The 17,483-nt window shown below is 43.1% G+C and overlaps 1 long non-coding RNA gene across 4 annotated transcripts in view; it reads left to right on the top strand.

Moving 5' to 3' along the window:
* LOC140601850 (uncharacterized) overlaps positions 1-16,730 on the top strand; it is a 64,225-nt gene extending 47,495 nt beyond the window's left edge. For all 4 annotated transcript variants that reach the window (XR_012004974.1, XR_012004972.1, XR_012004971.1 and 1 more), the window contains exon 4: positions 15,343-16,730. This is a non-coding gene — a long non-coding RNA (uncharacterized lncRNA). The remainder of the gene's footprint in view (positions 1-15,342) is intronic.
* The last annotated feature ends 753 nt before the right edge of the window (positions 16,731-17,483 follow it).

The following is a 17,483-nucleotide window of genomic DNA, read 5'->3' as shown; positions in this document are numbered from 1 at the left end:
ATGCCTTTTGTTTATTTCTTTTTCCCATCTTCCTACCTTCATAGAAGCACAAACTTTTCTCACTGTAGCATTCCAGCTGGTATATGTTTAAATCTCAGGTCAAATTCCTAGATTTTCAGGATGATTTGAAGGTTATCTAGGTAATTTGGTGGGGACAGGTGACTTGGGGACACTTCTCTTCCGCCATCTTGCCCCTCCTCCTGTATGTTACCTTTTAGCTTTGGTTGTTTCTTTCACTTTGCAGAAGCTTTTCAATTTGATGAAGTCCCAATAGTATTTTTGCTTTTGTTTCCCTCACCTCAGAGGCATATCTAGAAAGATGATCCAATGGCCAATGTCAACGACGTTGCTGCCTATCTTTTCTTCTTTGTATGGTTTCAGGTCTCACATTTAGGTCTTTCATCCATTTTGAATTCATTTTTTATATAGATGGTGTAAGAAAGTGGTCCAGTTTCCTTCTTGGGCATGTGGCTGCCTGGTTTTCCCAACACCATTTGTTCTTATCCTGGGGTCAGGTTTATGGTTTCTTGAAGAGACTGTCTTTGTGCCATTGGATATTCCTTCCTGCCTTGTTGTCCATTAATGGATCATAGAGTTACATGTTTTTATCTTTTTTTGGCTTTCCATTCTGTTCTATCGATCTAAGCATCTCCTGTTGGGAGATCCCTTATTGCTGATTCAGTTTCTCTGCTGGTTATCTGTCTGTTCAAGTTTCTTGTTTCTTCCTTTTTCATTTTTGCTATGTTATATATTTCTAGGAATTGATCTATTTCTTCCAGGTTCTCAGTTGTTGGCATATAATTTTTCATCATATTCTCTTATTATCATTTCTATTTCTCTAGTGTTGGTTGTTATTTCTCTTTTCTCATTTGTGATTTTATTTGGGTCCTTTCTCATCTTTTTGTCTTTTTGTCTTTTTTAAAGATTTTATTTATATATTCATGAGAGACACAGAGAGGCAGAGGTATAGGCAGAGGGAAAATGAGGCTCCATGCGGGGAGCCTGATGTGTGACTTGATTCCCCAGGACCCCGGGATCAGGACCTGAGCCAAAGCACATGCTGAACCACTGAGGCACCCAGGTGCCTTGCTGATTCAATTCCTTTGCTAGTTATGGGTCTGTTTATATTTTCTATTTCTTCCTATTTCAGTTTTGCTCATTTGCACATTTCTAGGGATTTGTCCATTTCTTCCAGTTCTCCCAGTTTGTTAGCGTATAATCTTGCATAGTATTCGCTTATAATTGTCTTATTTTTCTGGTGTTGATTGTGATCTCTCTTCTCTCACTTGTGATTTTATTTATTTAGGTTTTCTCTTTTCTCGTTGATAAGGCTGGGTAGGGCTTGATCCATTTTATTAATTATTTTGAAGAACCAGCTCTTAGTTTCGCTATTCCATTCTACTGTTTTGTTGTTTCTGTTTTGTTTATTTCTGCTCTCATCTTTATTTTTTCCCTTCTTCTGTAGGCTTTAGGCTTTGTTTGCTATTCCTTTACCAGCTCCTTTAGGTGTAGGGTTAGGTTGTGTATTGGAGACTTCTTGTTTCTTGAGGTAGGCCTGTATTGCTATGTACTTCCCTCTTAGGACTGCCTTTGCTACATCCCAGAGGTTTGGAGAAACATGTTTTCATTTTCATTTGTTTTAAATTTCCTCTTTAATTTCCTGGTTGCTCCATTCATTCTCTAGTAGGATGTTCATAATCTCCACGTATTTTTGGTCTGTCCAAATTTGTTCTTACTGTCGACTTTGAGTTTCATAGCCTCATTGTCCAAAAATGTATATGATGTGATACCAACCTTCTTGTACCTGTTGTACCTGTTGAGGGCTGATTTGTGGGCCATGATATGATCTGTTCTGGAGAATGTCCCATGTGCACTTGAAAGGAATGTGTATTCTGCTTTAGGATGAAGTGTTGAGACTATATCTTTGAGTCCCTCTGGTCCAGTCTGTCAAGGCTGTTGTTCCCCTGTTGATTTTCTGCATAGACGATCGGTCCATTGCCATATATGGGTGTTAAAATCCCCTGTCATTGTATTATTATCAGTGAGTTCCTTTACGTTTGTTGTTAATTGGTTTCTATATTTCGGTACTCCTATGTTGGCAGCATAAATATTTAGTTGTTTGGACTTTTTTTTTTTAATTATTTTTTATTGGTGTTCAATTTACCAACAAGCAGAGTAACACCCATGCTCATCTAGGCAAGTGCCCCCCTCAGTGCCCATCACCCATTCACCCGCACCCCCTGCCCACCTCCCCTTCCAGCATCCCTTGTTTCTTTCTAAGAGTTAGGAGTTTTTATGTTCTGTCTCCCTTTCTGATATTTCCCACACATTTCTTCTCCATTCCCTTATATTCCCTTTCACTATTATTTATATTAACCAATTGAATGAGAACATATGTTTGTCCTTCTCTGATTGACTTACATCTCTCAGCGTAATACCTTCCAGTTCCATCCACGTTGAAGCAAATGGTGGGTATTTGTCGTTTCTAATGGCTCAGTAATATTCCATTGTATACATAAACCACATGTTCCTTATCCATTCATCTTTCAAAGGACTCCAAGCCTCCTTCCACATTTTGGCTATTGTGGACATTGCTGCTATAAACATCAGGGTGCAGGTGTCCCCGCGTTTCAGTGCATCTGAATCTTTGAGGTAAATCCCCAACAGTGCAATTGCTGGGTCGTAGGGCAGGTCTATTTTTAACTCTTTGAGGAACCTCCACACAGTTTTCCAGAGTGGTTGCACCAGTTCCCATTCCAACCAAAAGTGTAAGAGTCTTCCCTTTTCTGCGCATCCTCTCCAAAATTTGTTTTTTCTTGCCTTGTTAATTATCCCCATTCAGTGGTGTGAGGTGGTTCTCATTGTGGTTTCGATATGTATTTCCCTAATGGCAAGTGATGCAGAGCACTTTTTCATGTTCATGTTGGCCATGGCAATGTCTTCCTCTGTGAGATTTCTCATGTCTTTTGCCCATTTCATGATTGGATTCTTTGTCTCTTTGTTGTTGATTTTAAGAAGTTCTTTATCGATCTTTGAAACTAGCCCTTTATCTGATACGTCATTTGCAAATATCTTCTCCATTCTTTAGGTTGTCTTTTAGTTTTGTTGACTGTATCCTTTGCTATGCAAAAGCTTCTTATCTTGATGAAATCACAATAGTTCATTTTTGCTTTTGTTTCTTTTGCCTTTGTGGATGTATCTCCAAGAAGTTACTGTGGCCAAGTTCAAAAAACATGTTGCCTGTGTTCTCCTCTAGGATTTTGATGGACTCTTGTCTCACATTTAGATCTTTCATCCATTTTGCGATTATCTTTGTGTATGCTGAAAGAGAGTGGTCTAGTTTCATTCTTCTGCATGTGTATATCCATTTTTCCTGCACCATTTATTGAAGAGACTGTCTTTCTTCCAATCGATAGTCTTTCCACCTTTATTGAATATTAGTTGACCATAAAGTTCAGGGTACACTTCTGGGTTCTCTCTTCTGTTCCATTGATCCATTTGTCTGTTTTTGTGCCAGTACCACACTGTCTTGAACCACAGCTTTGTCGTACACCCTGAAATCTGGCATTGTGAAGCCCCAGATATGGCTGTCTTTTTTAAAATTCGCCTCGCTATTCAGGGTCTTTTCTGATTCCACACAAGTCTTTTTTTTATTATGATAGTCACACAGAGAGAGAGAGAGAGAGAGGCAGAGACACAGTGAGAGGGAGAAGCAGGCTCCATGCACTGGGAGCCTGACATGGGATTCTATCCCGGGTCTCCATGATCGTGCCCTGGGCTAAAAGCAAGTGCCAAATGGCTGTGCCACCCAGGGATCCTGATTACACACAAATATTAAAATAATTAGTTCTAACTCTCTGAAGAAAGTCCATGGTATTTTGATAGGGTTTGCATTAAAGGTGAACATTGCCTTGGTAAAATTGACATTTTCACAATGTTAATTCTGCCAATCCATGAGTATGGAATATTTTTCCATCTCTTTGTGTCTTCCTCAATTTCTTTCAGAAGTGTTCTATAGTTTTTAGGGTATAGATCCTTTAACTCCATCGTTAGGTTTATTCCCAGGTATCTTATGCTTTTGGGTGCAATTTTAAATGAGATTGACTCCTTAATTTCTCTTTCTTCAGTCTCATTGTTAGTGTATAGAAATGCCATTGATTTCCAGGCATTGATTTTGTATCCTTGAATGCTACTAAATTGCTGTATGAGTTCTAGCAACCTTGGGGTGGAGGCTTTTGGGTTTTCTATGTAGAGTATCATGTCATCGGTGAAGAGGGAGAGTTTAACTTCTTCTTTGCCAATTTGAATGCCTTTATTTCTTTTTGTTGTCTGATTGCTGAGGCAGGACTTCCAGTACTATGTTGAATAGCAGTGGTGAGAGTGGACATCCCTGTCTTGTTCCTGATCTTAGGGGAAAGGCTCCCAGTGCTGCCCCATTGAGAATGATATTTGTAGTGGGCTTTTCATAGATGGCTTTTAAGATGTTGAGGAATGTTCCCTCTATCCCTATGCTCTGAAGTGTTTTGACCAGGAATGGATGCTCTATTTTGTCAAATGCTTTCTCTGTATCTAATGAGATGATCACATTGTTCTTGGTTTTTCTCTTGCTGATGTGATGAATCACATTGATTGTTTTACGAGTGTTGAACCAGCCTTGTGTCCCGGGGATAAATCCTACTAGGTCATGGTGAATAATTTTCTTAATTTATTGTTGGATCCTATTGGCTAGTATCTTGTTGAGAATTTTTGCATCCATGTTCATCAGGCTATTGATCTATAATTCTTTTTGGTGGGGTCTTTGTCTGGTTTTAGAATTAAGGTGATGCTGGCTTCATAGAACGAATTTGGAAGGACTCCATCTCTTTCTATCTTTCCAAACAGCTTTAGTAGGATAGGTATGGTTTCTTCTTTAGACGTTTGATAGAATTCCCCTGGGAAGCCATCTGGCCCTGGACTTTTGTGTCTTGAGAGGTTTTGGATGACTGCTTCAATTTCCTCCTTGGTTATTGGCCTGTTCAGGTTTTCTATTTCTTCCTGTTCCAGTTTTGGTAATTTGTGGCTTTCCAGGAATGCGTCCATTTCTTCTAGATTGCCTAATTTATTGGCGTATGGCTGTTCATAATGTTTTTAAAATAGTTTGTATCTCCTTGGTGTTGGTAGTGACCTCTCCTTTCTCATTCATGATTTTATTAATTTGAGTCTTCTCTCTCTTCTTTTTAATAAGGTTGGCTAATGGTTTATCTATCTTCTTAATTCATTCAAAGAACAAACTACTCGTTCCGTTGATCTGTTCCACAGTTCTTCTGGTCTCGATTTCCTTGAGTTCTGCTCGAATTTTAATTAACTCTCTTCTTCTGTTGGGTGTAGGATCTATCTGCTTTTTCTTCCTCTAGCCCCTTTATGTGTAAGGTTAGCTTTTGTATTTGAGTAGTTTCCTGTTTCTGAATGGATTCTTGTATTGTGATGTATTTCCCCCTTAGGACCGCTTTTGCTGCATCCCAAAGATTTTGAACGGTTGTATGTTCATTCTCATTAGTTTCCATGTATCTTTTTAATTCTTCCTTCATTTCCTGGTTGACCCTTTCGTCTTTTAACAGGATGATCCTTCACCTCCACATGTTTGAGGTCCTTCCAAACTTCTTGTTGTGATTTAGTTCTAATTTCAAGGCATTATGGTCTGAGAATATGCAGGGGACGATCCCAATCCCTTGGTATTGGTTCAGACCCTATTTGTGACCCAGTATGTGGTCTATTCTGGAGAAAGTTCCATGTGCACTTGAGAAGAATGTGTATTCAGTTGAGTCTGGATGTAAAGTTCTGTAGATTTCTATGAAATCCATCTGCTCCAGTGTATCATTTAAAGCTCTTCTTTCTTTGGAAATGTTGTCCTTAGAGACCTATCGAGGGTAGAAAGAGCTAGATTGAAGTCACCAAGTATAAGTGTATTATTATCTACGTATTTCTTCACTTTGGTTATTAATTGGTTTAAATATTTGGCAGCTGCTACATTCTGGGCATATATTGAGGATTGTAAAGTCCTCTTGTTGGATAGATCCCTTAAGTATTATTTAGTGTTCCTCTTCATCTCTCACTACAGTCCTCGGGGTAAATTTTAGTTTATCTGATATAAGAATGGCTACCCCTGCTCTCTTTTGAGGACCCTTTGAATGGTAAATTTTTCTCCAACATTTCATTTTCAGATTGTAGGTGTCCTTCTGTCTAATATGAGTCTCTTGTAGACAGCAAATAGATGGGTCCTGCTTTTTTATCCAGTCTGAAACCCTGCGCCTTTTGATGGGGTCATTAAGCCTGTTCACGTTCAGTGTTACTATCGACAGATATGAGTTTAGTGTCATCATGATATCTTTTCAGCTCTTGTTTTGTGGATTGTTCCACTGAACTTCTTAAAGGGGAATTTTAAGAGTCCCCCTTAAAATTTCTTGCAGAGCTGGTTTGGAGGTCAAATATTCTTTCAGTTCCTGCCCTTCTTGGAAGCTTTTTATCTCTCCTTCCATTTTGAATGAGAGCCTTGCTGGATAAAGTATTCTTGGTTGCATGTTCATCTCATGGAGGACCCTGAATAATCCTGCCAGCCCTTTCTGGACTGCCAGGTCACTGTGGAGAGGTCTGCTGTTACCCTAATGCTCCTCCCCATAAAGGTCAGGATTTTCTTGTCTCTTGCTGCTTTAAGGATCTTCTCTTTATCTTTGGAATTTGCAAGCTTCACTATTAAATGTCGAGGTGTTGGACAGTTTTTATTGATTTTAGGGGGGATCTCTCTATTTCCTGGATCTGAATGCCTGTTTGCCTTCCCAGATTAGGAATGTTTTCAGCTAGGATTTGTTCAAATACATATTCTGGCCCTCTGTCCATTTTGGCACCCTCGGGAACCCCAATTACACGTAGGTTTTTCTTCCTCAGGCTGTCGTTTAATTCCCTTAATCTGTCTTCCTTGTCTTTTAATTGTCTGTCTCTTTTTTCCTGTTTCCTTCTTTGCCATCAACTTGTCTTCTATGTCACTCACTCGTTCTTCCACCTCGTTATCCCTCGTCCTTTAGACTTCCAGTTTGGATTGCATATCATTCAATTGATTTTTAATTTCGGCCTGATTGGATCTAAATTCTGCAGTCATGAAGTCTCTTGAGTCCTTTATGCTTTTTTCTAGAGCCACCAGTAGCTGGATTATAGTGCTTCTGAATTTGCTTTCTGACATTGAATTGTAATCCAGATTTTGTAACTCTGTGGGAGAGACGACTGTTTCTGATTCTTTCTTTTGAGGTGAGGTTTTCCTTCTAGTCATTTTGCTGAGTGCAGAGTGGCCAAAAACAAATTGAATTGGGAAAAGGACAAAAAGAGAGGAGAGAAAGAAGGAAAGAAAAGAGAAAAAGGAAAAAGAATAAATGAAGAAAGAAGGAAAAAAGAGAAAGAAAAGAAAGAAAGTGGAGAAAGAGGGTGGGGGAAGCAATCAGAAATAAAAAAAAAACATGGGGGAGTATCTTCTGATTCTGTATACTTTAAGTCCCTTGACCTCCCTTGGACTTGTCCGTCTAGCTGGTCTTCTGGGGGAGGGTCCTGTTGTGCTGATTTTCAGGTGTTAGCACGTGGGGGAGCTGCTCTGTCCCCTGCCTGGTGCAGGGCTCAGTGCAGTTAGTTTACCCCGTGAGGCCCCAGGAGGAACAACCCCAGTGGCAGCGGTCAGCTCTGGAAACCTCTATTCAGCCCCCGCAGTAACTCAGGAGCAGTCCATCTGCAGGGCCTGGAGGCTCTTGGGCAGGGCCGCTGATCTGCTCAGCTCTGAGCAGGAGCGTCCTTGCTATCCTGGGCCCTCCGTGCCTCTGCCTGTCCCAGCAGAGGCCAAATCCTGGGTTGTGTCCTGGCGCCCTGTGCTCCGGGGCCTGCGCTGTTGGATTCTCGCTCCTGGCCATACAGCTGCCTCACTGCAGAGCCACCGCCCGAGTCCCTCCGAGTTCCTCCTGGAGCTGCGCAGCCCCCTCCACACGGCGCCTCTTCCTTTGCAGGTGGCGCCACCGCCAAGGTGCTCCCGGGGCCGCTCAAACTCCTACACGCAGAGCCACCACCGGAGCCCCTCAGTGCTACTCCCTGGTCAATGCATGTGCCCTGCAGCCCTTAGGGAGCTCGGTGCACTCTCCTGGGAGTGCAGGTCTCTGTTAGTGTCCCAGGGAGCCCTATAGCATCCCCGCCCTCCTGGGGTTCTTCTCTGACTCCTTGAAGGTGCCATTCCGCCCTGGAAGATTGGTGCAGCTCCTCCTTCTCCCAGGACAGAGCTCTTCTGTCCTGTGGACACTCACCCCGGCCTTAGCCGGGCTCCTCTCAGGGCCCTTCATACTTGGATGCCTTTAGTTTCTTTATTTCTTTTTTCCGTCTTCCTACCTTGATAGAATCACGAACTTTTCTCACTGTAGCATTCGATCTGGGCTCTGTTTAAATCTCAGGCCAAATTCGTAGATTTTCAGGATGATTTGAAGGTTATCTAGGTAATTTGGTGGGGACAGGTGATTTGGAGACTCTACACTTCCGCCATTTTTGCCCCTCCTCCTGTATGTTGCCTTTTAGCTTTGTTTGTTTCCTTCACTTTGCAGAAGCTTTTCAATTTGATGAAGTCCCAATAGTATTTTTGCTTTGTTTCCCTCACCTCACAGGCATATCTAGAAAGAAGATCCAATGGCCAATGTCAAAGACGTTGCTGCCTATCTTTTCTTCTTTGTATGGTTTCAGGTCTCACATTTAGGTCTTTCATCCATTTTGAATTTATTTTTTATATATATGGTGTAAGAAAGTGGTCCAGTTTCATTCTTCTGCATGTGGCTGCCTGGTTTTCCCAACACTATTTGTTCTTTTCCTGGGGTCAGGGTTAGGGTTTCTTGAAGAGACTGTCTTTGTGCCTTTGGATATTCCTTCCTGCCTCGTTGTCGATTAATGGATCATAGAGTTACAGGTTTGTATCTTGTTTCGGCTTTCCATTCTGTTCTATTGATCTAAGTGTCTCCTGTTGGGAGGTTCTTGATTGCTAATTCAATTTCTCTGCTGGTTATATGTCGGTTCAAGTTTCTTATTTCTTCCTTTTTCATTTTTGCTATGTTATATATTTCCAGGAATTGATCTATTTCTTCCAGATTCTAGGTTGCTGGCATATAATTTTTCTTAATGTTCTCTTATAATCGTTTGTTTTCCTGTAGTGTTGGTTGATATTTCTCTTTTCTCATTTGTGATTTTATTTGGGTCCTTTCTCATCTTTTTATCTTTTTTCTTTTTTAAAGATTTTATTTATCTATTCATGAGAAACACAGAGAGGCAGAGGTATATGTAGAGGGAAAATGAGGCTCCATGCAGGGAGCCTGATGTGTGATGTGATCCCCTAGGACCCTGGGAACATGACCTGAGCCAAAGAAGATGCTCAACCACTGAGGCACCTAGGTGACTAGGTGCAATTCCTAGCTAGCAATTCCTTTGCTAGTTATGGGTCTGTTCACATTTCCTATTTCTTCCTATTTCAGTTTTGCTCATTTGCACATTTCAAGGGATTTGTCCATTTCTTCCAGGTCTCCCAATTTGTTTGCATATAATTTCATAGTATTCCCTTATAATTGTCTAATTTTTCTGCTGTTGATTGAGATCTCTCTTATCTCATTTGTGATTTTATTTATTTAGGTCTTTTTTCTCATTGATAAGGCTGGCTATGGTTTGATCCATTTTATTAATTATTTTGAATAACCAGCTCTTAGATTCGTTATTCCATTCTACTGTTTTGTTGTTTCTGTATTGTTTATTTCTGCTCTCATCTTTATTTTTTCCCTTCTTCTGTAGGCTTTAGGCTTTGTTTGCTATTCCTTTACCAGCTCCTTTAGGTATAGGGTTAGGTTGTGTTTTGGAGACTTCTTGTTTCTTGAGGTAGGCCTGTATTGCTTTGTACTTCCCAGTTAGGACTGCCTTTGCTAAATCCCAGAGTTTTGGAGAAACATGTTTACATTTTCATTTGTTTTAAATTTCCTCTTTAATTTCCTGGTTGATCCATTCATTCTCTAGTAGGATGTTCATAATCTCCACGTATTTTTGGTCTGTCCAATTTTTTTTCTTACTTTTGGCTTCAAGTCTTATACCGTCGTGGTCCGAAAATATACAGAGTGTGATATCAACCTTCTTGTACCTGTTGAGGGCTGATTTGTGGGCCATGATATGATCTGTTCTGGAGAATGTCCCATGTGCACTTGAAAGGAATGTGTATTCTGCTTTAGGAAAAAATATTCAGACTATATGTGTTGAGTCCCTGTGGTCCAGTGTGTCAAGGCTATTGTTCACCTGTTGATTTTCTGCATAGACGATCGGTCCATTACAATAAGTGGGTGTTAAAATCCCCTGTCATTGTATTATTATCAGTGAGTTCCTGTACGTTTGTTGTTAATTGGTTTTTATTATTTAGGTACTCCCATGTTGGCAGCATAAATATTTAGTTGTTGGATCTTTGTTTTAAATAAATTTTTTTTATTGGTGTTGAATTGACCAACATACCGAATAACACCCAGTGCTCATCCCATCAAGTGTCCCCCTCAGTGCCCATCACCCATTCACCCCCACTTCCCGCCCTCCTCCCCTTCTAGCACCCCTAGTTCATTTCTCCGAGTAGGAGTCTTTATGTTCTGTCTCCCTTTCTGATATTTCCTACGCAATTCTTCTCCATTCCCTTATATTGCCTTTCACTATTATTTATATTCCCCAAATGAATGAGAACATACACTGTTTGTCCTTTTCCGATTGACTTACTTCACTCAGCATAATACCTTCCAGTTCCATCCATGTTGAATTAAATGGTGGGTATCTGTCTTTTCTAATGGCTGAGTAATATTCCATTGTATACATAAACCACATCTTCTTTATCCATTCAATTTTCAATGGACACCGAGGCTACTTCCACAGCTTGGTTATTGTGGACATTCCTAATATAAACATCGAGGTGCCGGTGTCCCGGCGTTTCATTGCATGTGAATCTTTGCGGTAAATCCCCAACAGTGCAATTTCTGGGTCGTTGTGCCATTCTATTTTTATCTCATTGAGGAACCTCCACAGAGTTTTCCAGAGTGGCTACACCAGTTCACATTCCCACCAACAGTGGTTTCTATATTTAGGTACTCCCATGTTGGCAGCATAAATATTTTGTTGTTTGATCATGATAGAGAGTCTTTTTAATTATGAAATAATGCCCTTCTTCATCTCTTTTACAGTATTTGTTCTTTCTTTTTTGAAATTTAAAATATTTATTTATTTATTCATGAGAATTACACAGAGAAGCAGAGGAAGGAACATAGAGTGAGAGGCAGGCTCCCTAAAGGGAGGCTGATGTGGGACTTGATCCTTGGATCCCAGAATCACACCTGAGCCGAAAGCAGATGCTCAACCACTGAGCCACCAGGTGTCCCCCAGGGTTTGGTTTCAAATCTCATTTGTCTGATATAAGTATGGGTCCTCCAGCTTTCTTTTGATATCCATTAGCATCATAGATTATTTTCTATCCCCTGACTTTCAATCTGTTGGTGTCTATAGGTCTAAGGTGAGCATCTTGTAGTCAGCGTACAGATGGATGTTGTTTTTTTAATAATAATTTTATTTATGATAGTGTGAGAGAGAGCGAGAGAGAGAGAGAGAGAGAGAGAGAGGCAGAAAATTAGGCAGAGAGAGAAACAGGCTCCCCACCAGGAGCCCAATATGGGACTCGTTCCAAGACTCCAGGATCACACCCTTATTCAAAGACAGAGGCTCAACCCCTGAGCAGCCCAGACATCCCGGATCCTGTTTTTTAAGCCCCTCTGATACCATATATCTTTTTATTGGAGCATTTAGTCTATCAGCATTCAGAGTGATTATTCAAAGATATGAACTTTGTGCATTTGTGTTACTGGAAGAGTTGGTGTTTCTGGTGACGTTCTCTGGGCCTTTCTCGTCTTTGTTGCTTTTGGTCTCTTTTTTTCCCCCACTAGAAGAGTCCATCTTAAAATTCCGTACTGGACTGGTTAATTGGTCATGAACTCCTTTATATGTTGCCTGTCTGGGAAAATCTTTCTCCCTCCTTCTCTCCTGTATGACACCCTTGCTGAAGAAAGAATTCATACAAATTGGACTCCAATAAAAAGAAATTTAAAAACATAAAATAAATTTTTGCTATTATGATTGAGGAAAATGGCATTTAGGTTGAAAAAGCAGAAGCTGAAAGAGAGGAGGAAAGATTTCACCCTCCGTAGCCTTCATAGGGACCTGGTTTCCTTTCCTAGGAGGGCCCCCCGCCTCCGGAGGATGCTTCCTGCCCCTCTGTCCTCCTTTCTGGAACACAGCAAAGACATCTCCGTACCTCCAACACCTCTGCAGTCATGACTTATAGCGTTTTCCAAATATCCTATTGGGGACAACATTGTAGTGTATGTAACCATCTGGCTGCTGTTTGACAACATTGGGGGGATTCCGACTTTTGTGGTTTTGAGCTGCGTGTGTGTCTATCACATGCAGCTATCCCATGCAGCCATCAGATCCTCTGGCTGGGTCACCCAAAACCCCGAAATTGTTGGCAGAACATCATTTCTGGTGCTGGCGCTGGGCAGCTAGCTGGGCTCTGTTGCCATGATGGGGCTCACTCATGCAGGAACTTTCAGCTGGAAGGTCAGCAGAGCTGGAAGTTCCGGCTCAGCCACATTCCCATGTACAGCAGTGGGTACGGCCTCCCCTAGAAGGCATGTGGGGAGGTCAGCTGTGTGTGCCTGGAGGTGCCCTTGCAGGGGCTGGTTAGCGCCTAGGTGGTGCTCCCTCCTCCTTTCTGGGGGTCTCTCCATGCCCCGTGCACATAGTTCTGGGAGACACAGAAATGGGTTGGCTCTGAATTTTCACACCACAACACTTTATTGGCTTTCTACAGCAAAGGCTCAGAGCCATGAGCTCGTGCCTTCCCCTGGGGAAGGAGACCTTTCTGTCCTTTAAGGGGGGGCAAGAATCACACGGGGTGGGGGGGCGGGTGCTGGAGTCCCCCACCTGGGAGAATGTGTGGACTCCGGGTGGGGGCAAGTGTCCTGAGGTTTCACCCTGATTGACGGTTCTGAGGACAGCAGAGCTGACCTGGATCTGTTGCTCATGGCCTCCTGCTCTGGGTCCCTGCAGGGCATCAGGACCCCGGCTTCAGGCTCTCTGGGGCTGGAGCACCTGGAGGAGTCTGCCTCCTGGTGTGGGTGTGGGTGGGCCCCACCTGCTTACCCTTCCTCTCCCCACACTGGTGGGTCCTGGGATCCCCAGGGCTGCCCTAGATCAGCGACCTGGATCTGTGGGGCACGCCCAGGGCCCAGGATGCCACATCCAGCTCTGAGAGGGCTCACTCAGCCCAGGGCCAGAATCCAGGGCTGGCCAGGGCCATGGGGGCCTGATTCCATTAGTCTTTGAGTTGGGACTGGTGTGGGCTCAAATCAACCCAGCCCCCAAAGAGCCTAGGCCCAAGTCAGCCCAGGTCCCTCTGGGTTAGGGGCTGGTGTCCTGTGCAGGTTGTGCCGCCCTCCAGGAGGAAGAGTAGGAGGAGGCAGGGCACAGTGCTTCCTCTGCTCCATGCACCTGCACCCACCCTGTCGGGGGCTCCCTGTCTTTCCTCCTCCCTGCAACCCCTGGATACACTATGGGACACCGGGCTTCTGATGGTAGCAGGCTGTCCAGAGAACCATGGGGAGGCTGACCATGTCCCACAGGGGGCAGCTGCACCGGGTCCTTGCTGAGGGGCGATGGTGTGTGAGTGGATGGTGTGTGGGCAGGGGTATGATGGTGGTGGATTGAGGGGGATGGTGTATGGGGGATGGTGTTGGGGTATAGTGTGGGTGGGGTTTGTGTGGAGGTGTGTGGGTTTGAGGGGGATGGTGTAGGGGGGATGCCATGAGGGATAATGATGTAGGGGGATAGTGTGTGGGTGGGGAATGAAGGGGATGGCGTGGGGGGCCTGCAGACACAGGGCATCCCCTTTCTCTAAGATGCACACCAAGACATCTACAGATAAAGGCGACCACAGTCTGGGGTTTATTGTGACACCTGCCTCAGGGGCCCCGTGTGGTCAGTTCAGGGCCCTGGCTGGACTGGGCGCATTATCTGGGGGTCATCATACTATGTATGTTTACAAATTGCAAGTTGTCTCAAATTAAATGCATAGAATTTAGAAATATATAAAGCACCGAGGGTGGGTGTCACTCTGACCCTTCAGACCCTCATCGGATCAATGTGTGTCCTTCTCCAGTCACAGCGATGCAACCTGCCCCCAGGTCCCCTTAATGCCCCCATGGCCCCCACCCAGGCACCTGGTTTTCAGGGTGCCGTCCGTCACCCCTTTGGGGATCAGCTCACATCGCAACCCCTGGAGGCCCCATCCTAGTGGCCTCCTCATCCCTGAGACACCAGGGGTAGAGACACGGAGGTCATCCCCAGCACCCTACCATGCCGCTGTGTTTTGTTGGCTGCTGTTCTTCCCCCGGCCTCAGAAGCCCCATGTTCCCTTCCCAGAAGCCACCAGTCCTCCCCCGGGTCCCATTCCCCTGGAACCTCAGCCTCACCCTACCCCGTAGTAGTCCCAAAACATGATGTGACTGCTGAACGTCATGTTGATGTCCAGGTCCACCTGCTTGATGTCCCTGGAGGAGACCAGGGCCTCTTATTTCATTTCCTGTGTGAATACCATGGAGGAGGAGCCAGCGTCAGGGACTCAGACCCTGACATGTCACCAGGTGCCATCCTGGGCAGGGAGCCCAGGGGCCACCATGGGATTGTGTCCTGCGGAATCCTCCTTCCTTCCCCTGGGAAGTTGGGGACGGCGGGAGTGCCCAGCATGCCCATGGACCTGTGTGAGGGCCTGTGCCCAGCTGTTGTGGGCGGGGAGGTGACTGAGGTTCAGCCTGGGTGGGAGGGGACAGGAGGTCAGTCCAGGTGGGAAGGGGACATGGGGGTGTTGTGCACAAGATGGCGAATCTGAGAAACCACTAAGGAGCCGACACTGATGCAAACAAATAAGAGTTGTTTTACAAACTCGAGCATGGGTCCAAGTGTACCCCACAGAGTAGAGCAGGGAGTTGGACACCGAGGACGGTTTTAACTTAGTTTTAAGGGCCTGGTCTTGGGGACCTCCAGAAGGGCTGGAGCAATTCCTCAAGTTCTGTTCACTTTTTGATATGGGGCCTTCAAGGGCATTGAGCACTCTTCTCATTCTAATAGGGGCTTCCAGCCCTTGGATTCGGCTCAGTTTTTATTCTATTCTGGGGCATTCTGGACATTAAGCTGTAAATTTTTGTTTTTTTCCTGTATCTGAAGTAATGTAAATTTCAGCTCTTCTTCACAGGGGCCTGGGATTGCTGGCTGTGTGCAAATGCTGAACTTAAAGTGGAATGGCCGTAATGTTCTCGGCCTCCCCACGTCCCGTCCCATACTCTCTAGCTCCTGCCGCCCTCCCCAGAGCTCCTAAGAGAGCAATTGCAAATGACCTCAACGTGGCAGCCTGTGTTGGGGGACAAGCCCCGGGATTTGCGATCAGGAAGACCTGGAGATCGGCGTATCGGCTATGCAGCGTGATTTGATGCTGCAGACTCTTATTCCCTAAGGCTATCTTGACAACTGACTTTGTACATAGAAAAGTTCTCCTTTGCCTTTAAAAGATGAGGAGCAAGTCAAAGCATTTTTTCTCTGCCCATCTGATTGCTCAGATTCCAATCTGAGACGTATTGACTTTTAATATGGATAATGTACTATCCGTAGTAGTATTGTTAATATATTCTGACACTAGTAATTCAGAGGGATGAGGCTTTCTCAACTATTTCTTCACAGCTCAGTCACTCATCAGAAAATGCATCTTTATGGATTTGGAAATAACTGAGAGACATTATTACCAATGGTCCTATTATTATGTGAAGGATTCTTCCCTGAAATTCTTCCCCTGTTTCAACTGACACTGAAACACTGTGAACTCTTTGGAAGACAAATGTCAAGGAGATAAATGTTATGCCTTGCTAATTTTAAATGCACTTGCAAATTGGTGTCTATTATAATAGAAGTTTTTTAATCTGATTTTTGCTATTTATTATCCTTTCCTGCTTTTCAGGTTGAGAATGCATTGTACGTGTTCATAAGTGTTTTTCTTTCCTTCTGATATAAAATTTTTACTTTGTTCCCAATGAAGGAACTCTCTAAGAATAAGGCAAAAGTTACTTCAACTATTCTTGAAATGTCTTCACACTTGGAGCCTGATTTATTTAACTCAATTTTCAAAATAAATCTTGTTTATTGGAATAAAAACAAAGATTTATAGGGAAATTGAGAAGATAGTAAGAGAATTCTCATTCACTTGCACTCAATTTTTCCAATTATTGATATATTAGTATGGTTCAAATATTAGCTAATGAATCAATATTAAAATATTTGCATTAACCAAGGACAATGCTTTATTCAGATTTCCTTAGTTTTTGCTAAGTTACCATTCCTCATATCACACTCCATTTGTCCTCATGTTTTCTTAGGCTCCTCTGGATTGTGACAGTCTTTCAGTCTTTCCTTGTTGTCTTTGAACTGGAATGCTTTGAGAAGTAGAGTATTTTGTAAAATTTCCCTCAGTGGGACATGTCTGTTATCTCATGATTGAACTGTTTTTGTGGATTATATACAGAGATATACTGATTTTTTATTATTATCATATAAAGGATAGATACTATCAACATAATTTATCAGTCTTGGTATCCATCTGATCATCTTGCTGATGTAGTGTTTGTCAGCTTTCTCCGTAGTAAAGTGATTCTTTATTATTGTTATTATTATTATTAATATTATATTATCATTATTTTTAAGGTTTTTCATAATATATTTTATAGAAGGAAGTTACTATGTGTATTGCACACATAAGAGTGGGAAGGTATGCTCATGAACTTGAGGGTGGAATGTCTGCACAAATTGTTTGAAATTCTTCTACATGGGAGATTTCTCTTCATTCTGGGTTTGTTTGTGTCTTTTTCAAAGACGCTATTTAATTAATTGAGAGAGAGAGGAGAGAAAAACCATGAGTGAGAGGGGCAGAGGAAGAAGGAGAAGCAGGTTCCCTGCTGAATAGGGAGTCTTCCTTGGGACCTGGATCATGATCTGAGCCTAAGTCAGAAGCTTAACTGACTGAGCCACCCAGGTGCCACTTTTTCTTCCTTCTTTTTTTTTTTCTTAATAATAAATTTATTTTTTTGTGTGTGTTCAATTTGCCCACATACAGAATAACACCCAGTGCTCATCCCATCAAGTGCCCCCCTCAGTGCCCATCACACATTCACCCCCACCCCAGCCCTCCTCCCCTACCATCACCCCTAGTTCGTTTCCCAGAGTTAGGAGTCTTTATGTTCTGTCTCCCTTTCTGATATTTCCCACACATTCCTTCTCCCTTCCCTTATATTCCCTCTCACTATTATTTATATTCCCCAAGTGAATGAGAACATACA

The sequence above is a fragment of the Canis lupus genome, chromosome 12 (genome assembly GCF_048164855.1).
Source record: "Canis lupus baileyi chromosome 12, mCanLup2.hap1, whole genome shotgun sequence".
Taxonomy (NCBI): domain Eukaryota; kingdom Metazoa; phylum Chordata; class Mammalia; order Carnivora; family Canidae; genus Canis; species Canis lupus.
This window is presented reverse-complemented; position numbering and strand designations above follow the sequence as displayed.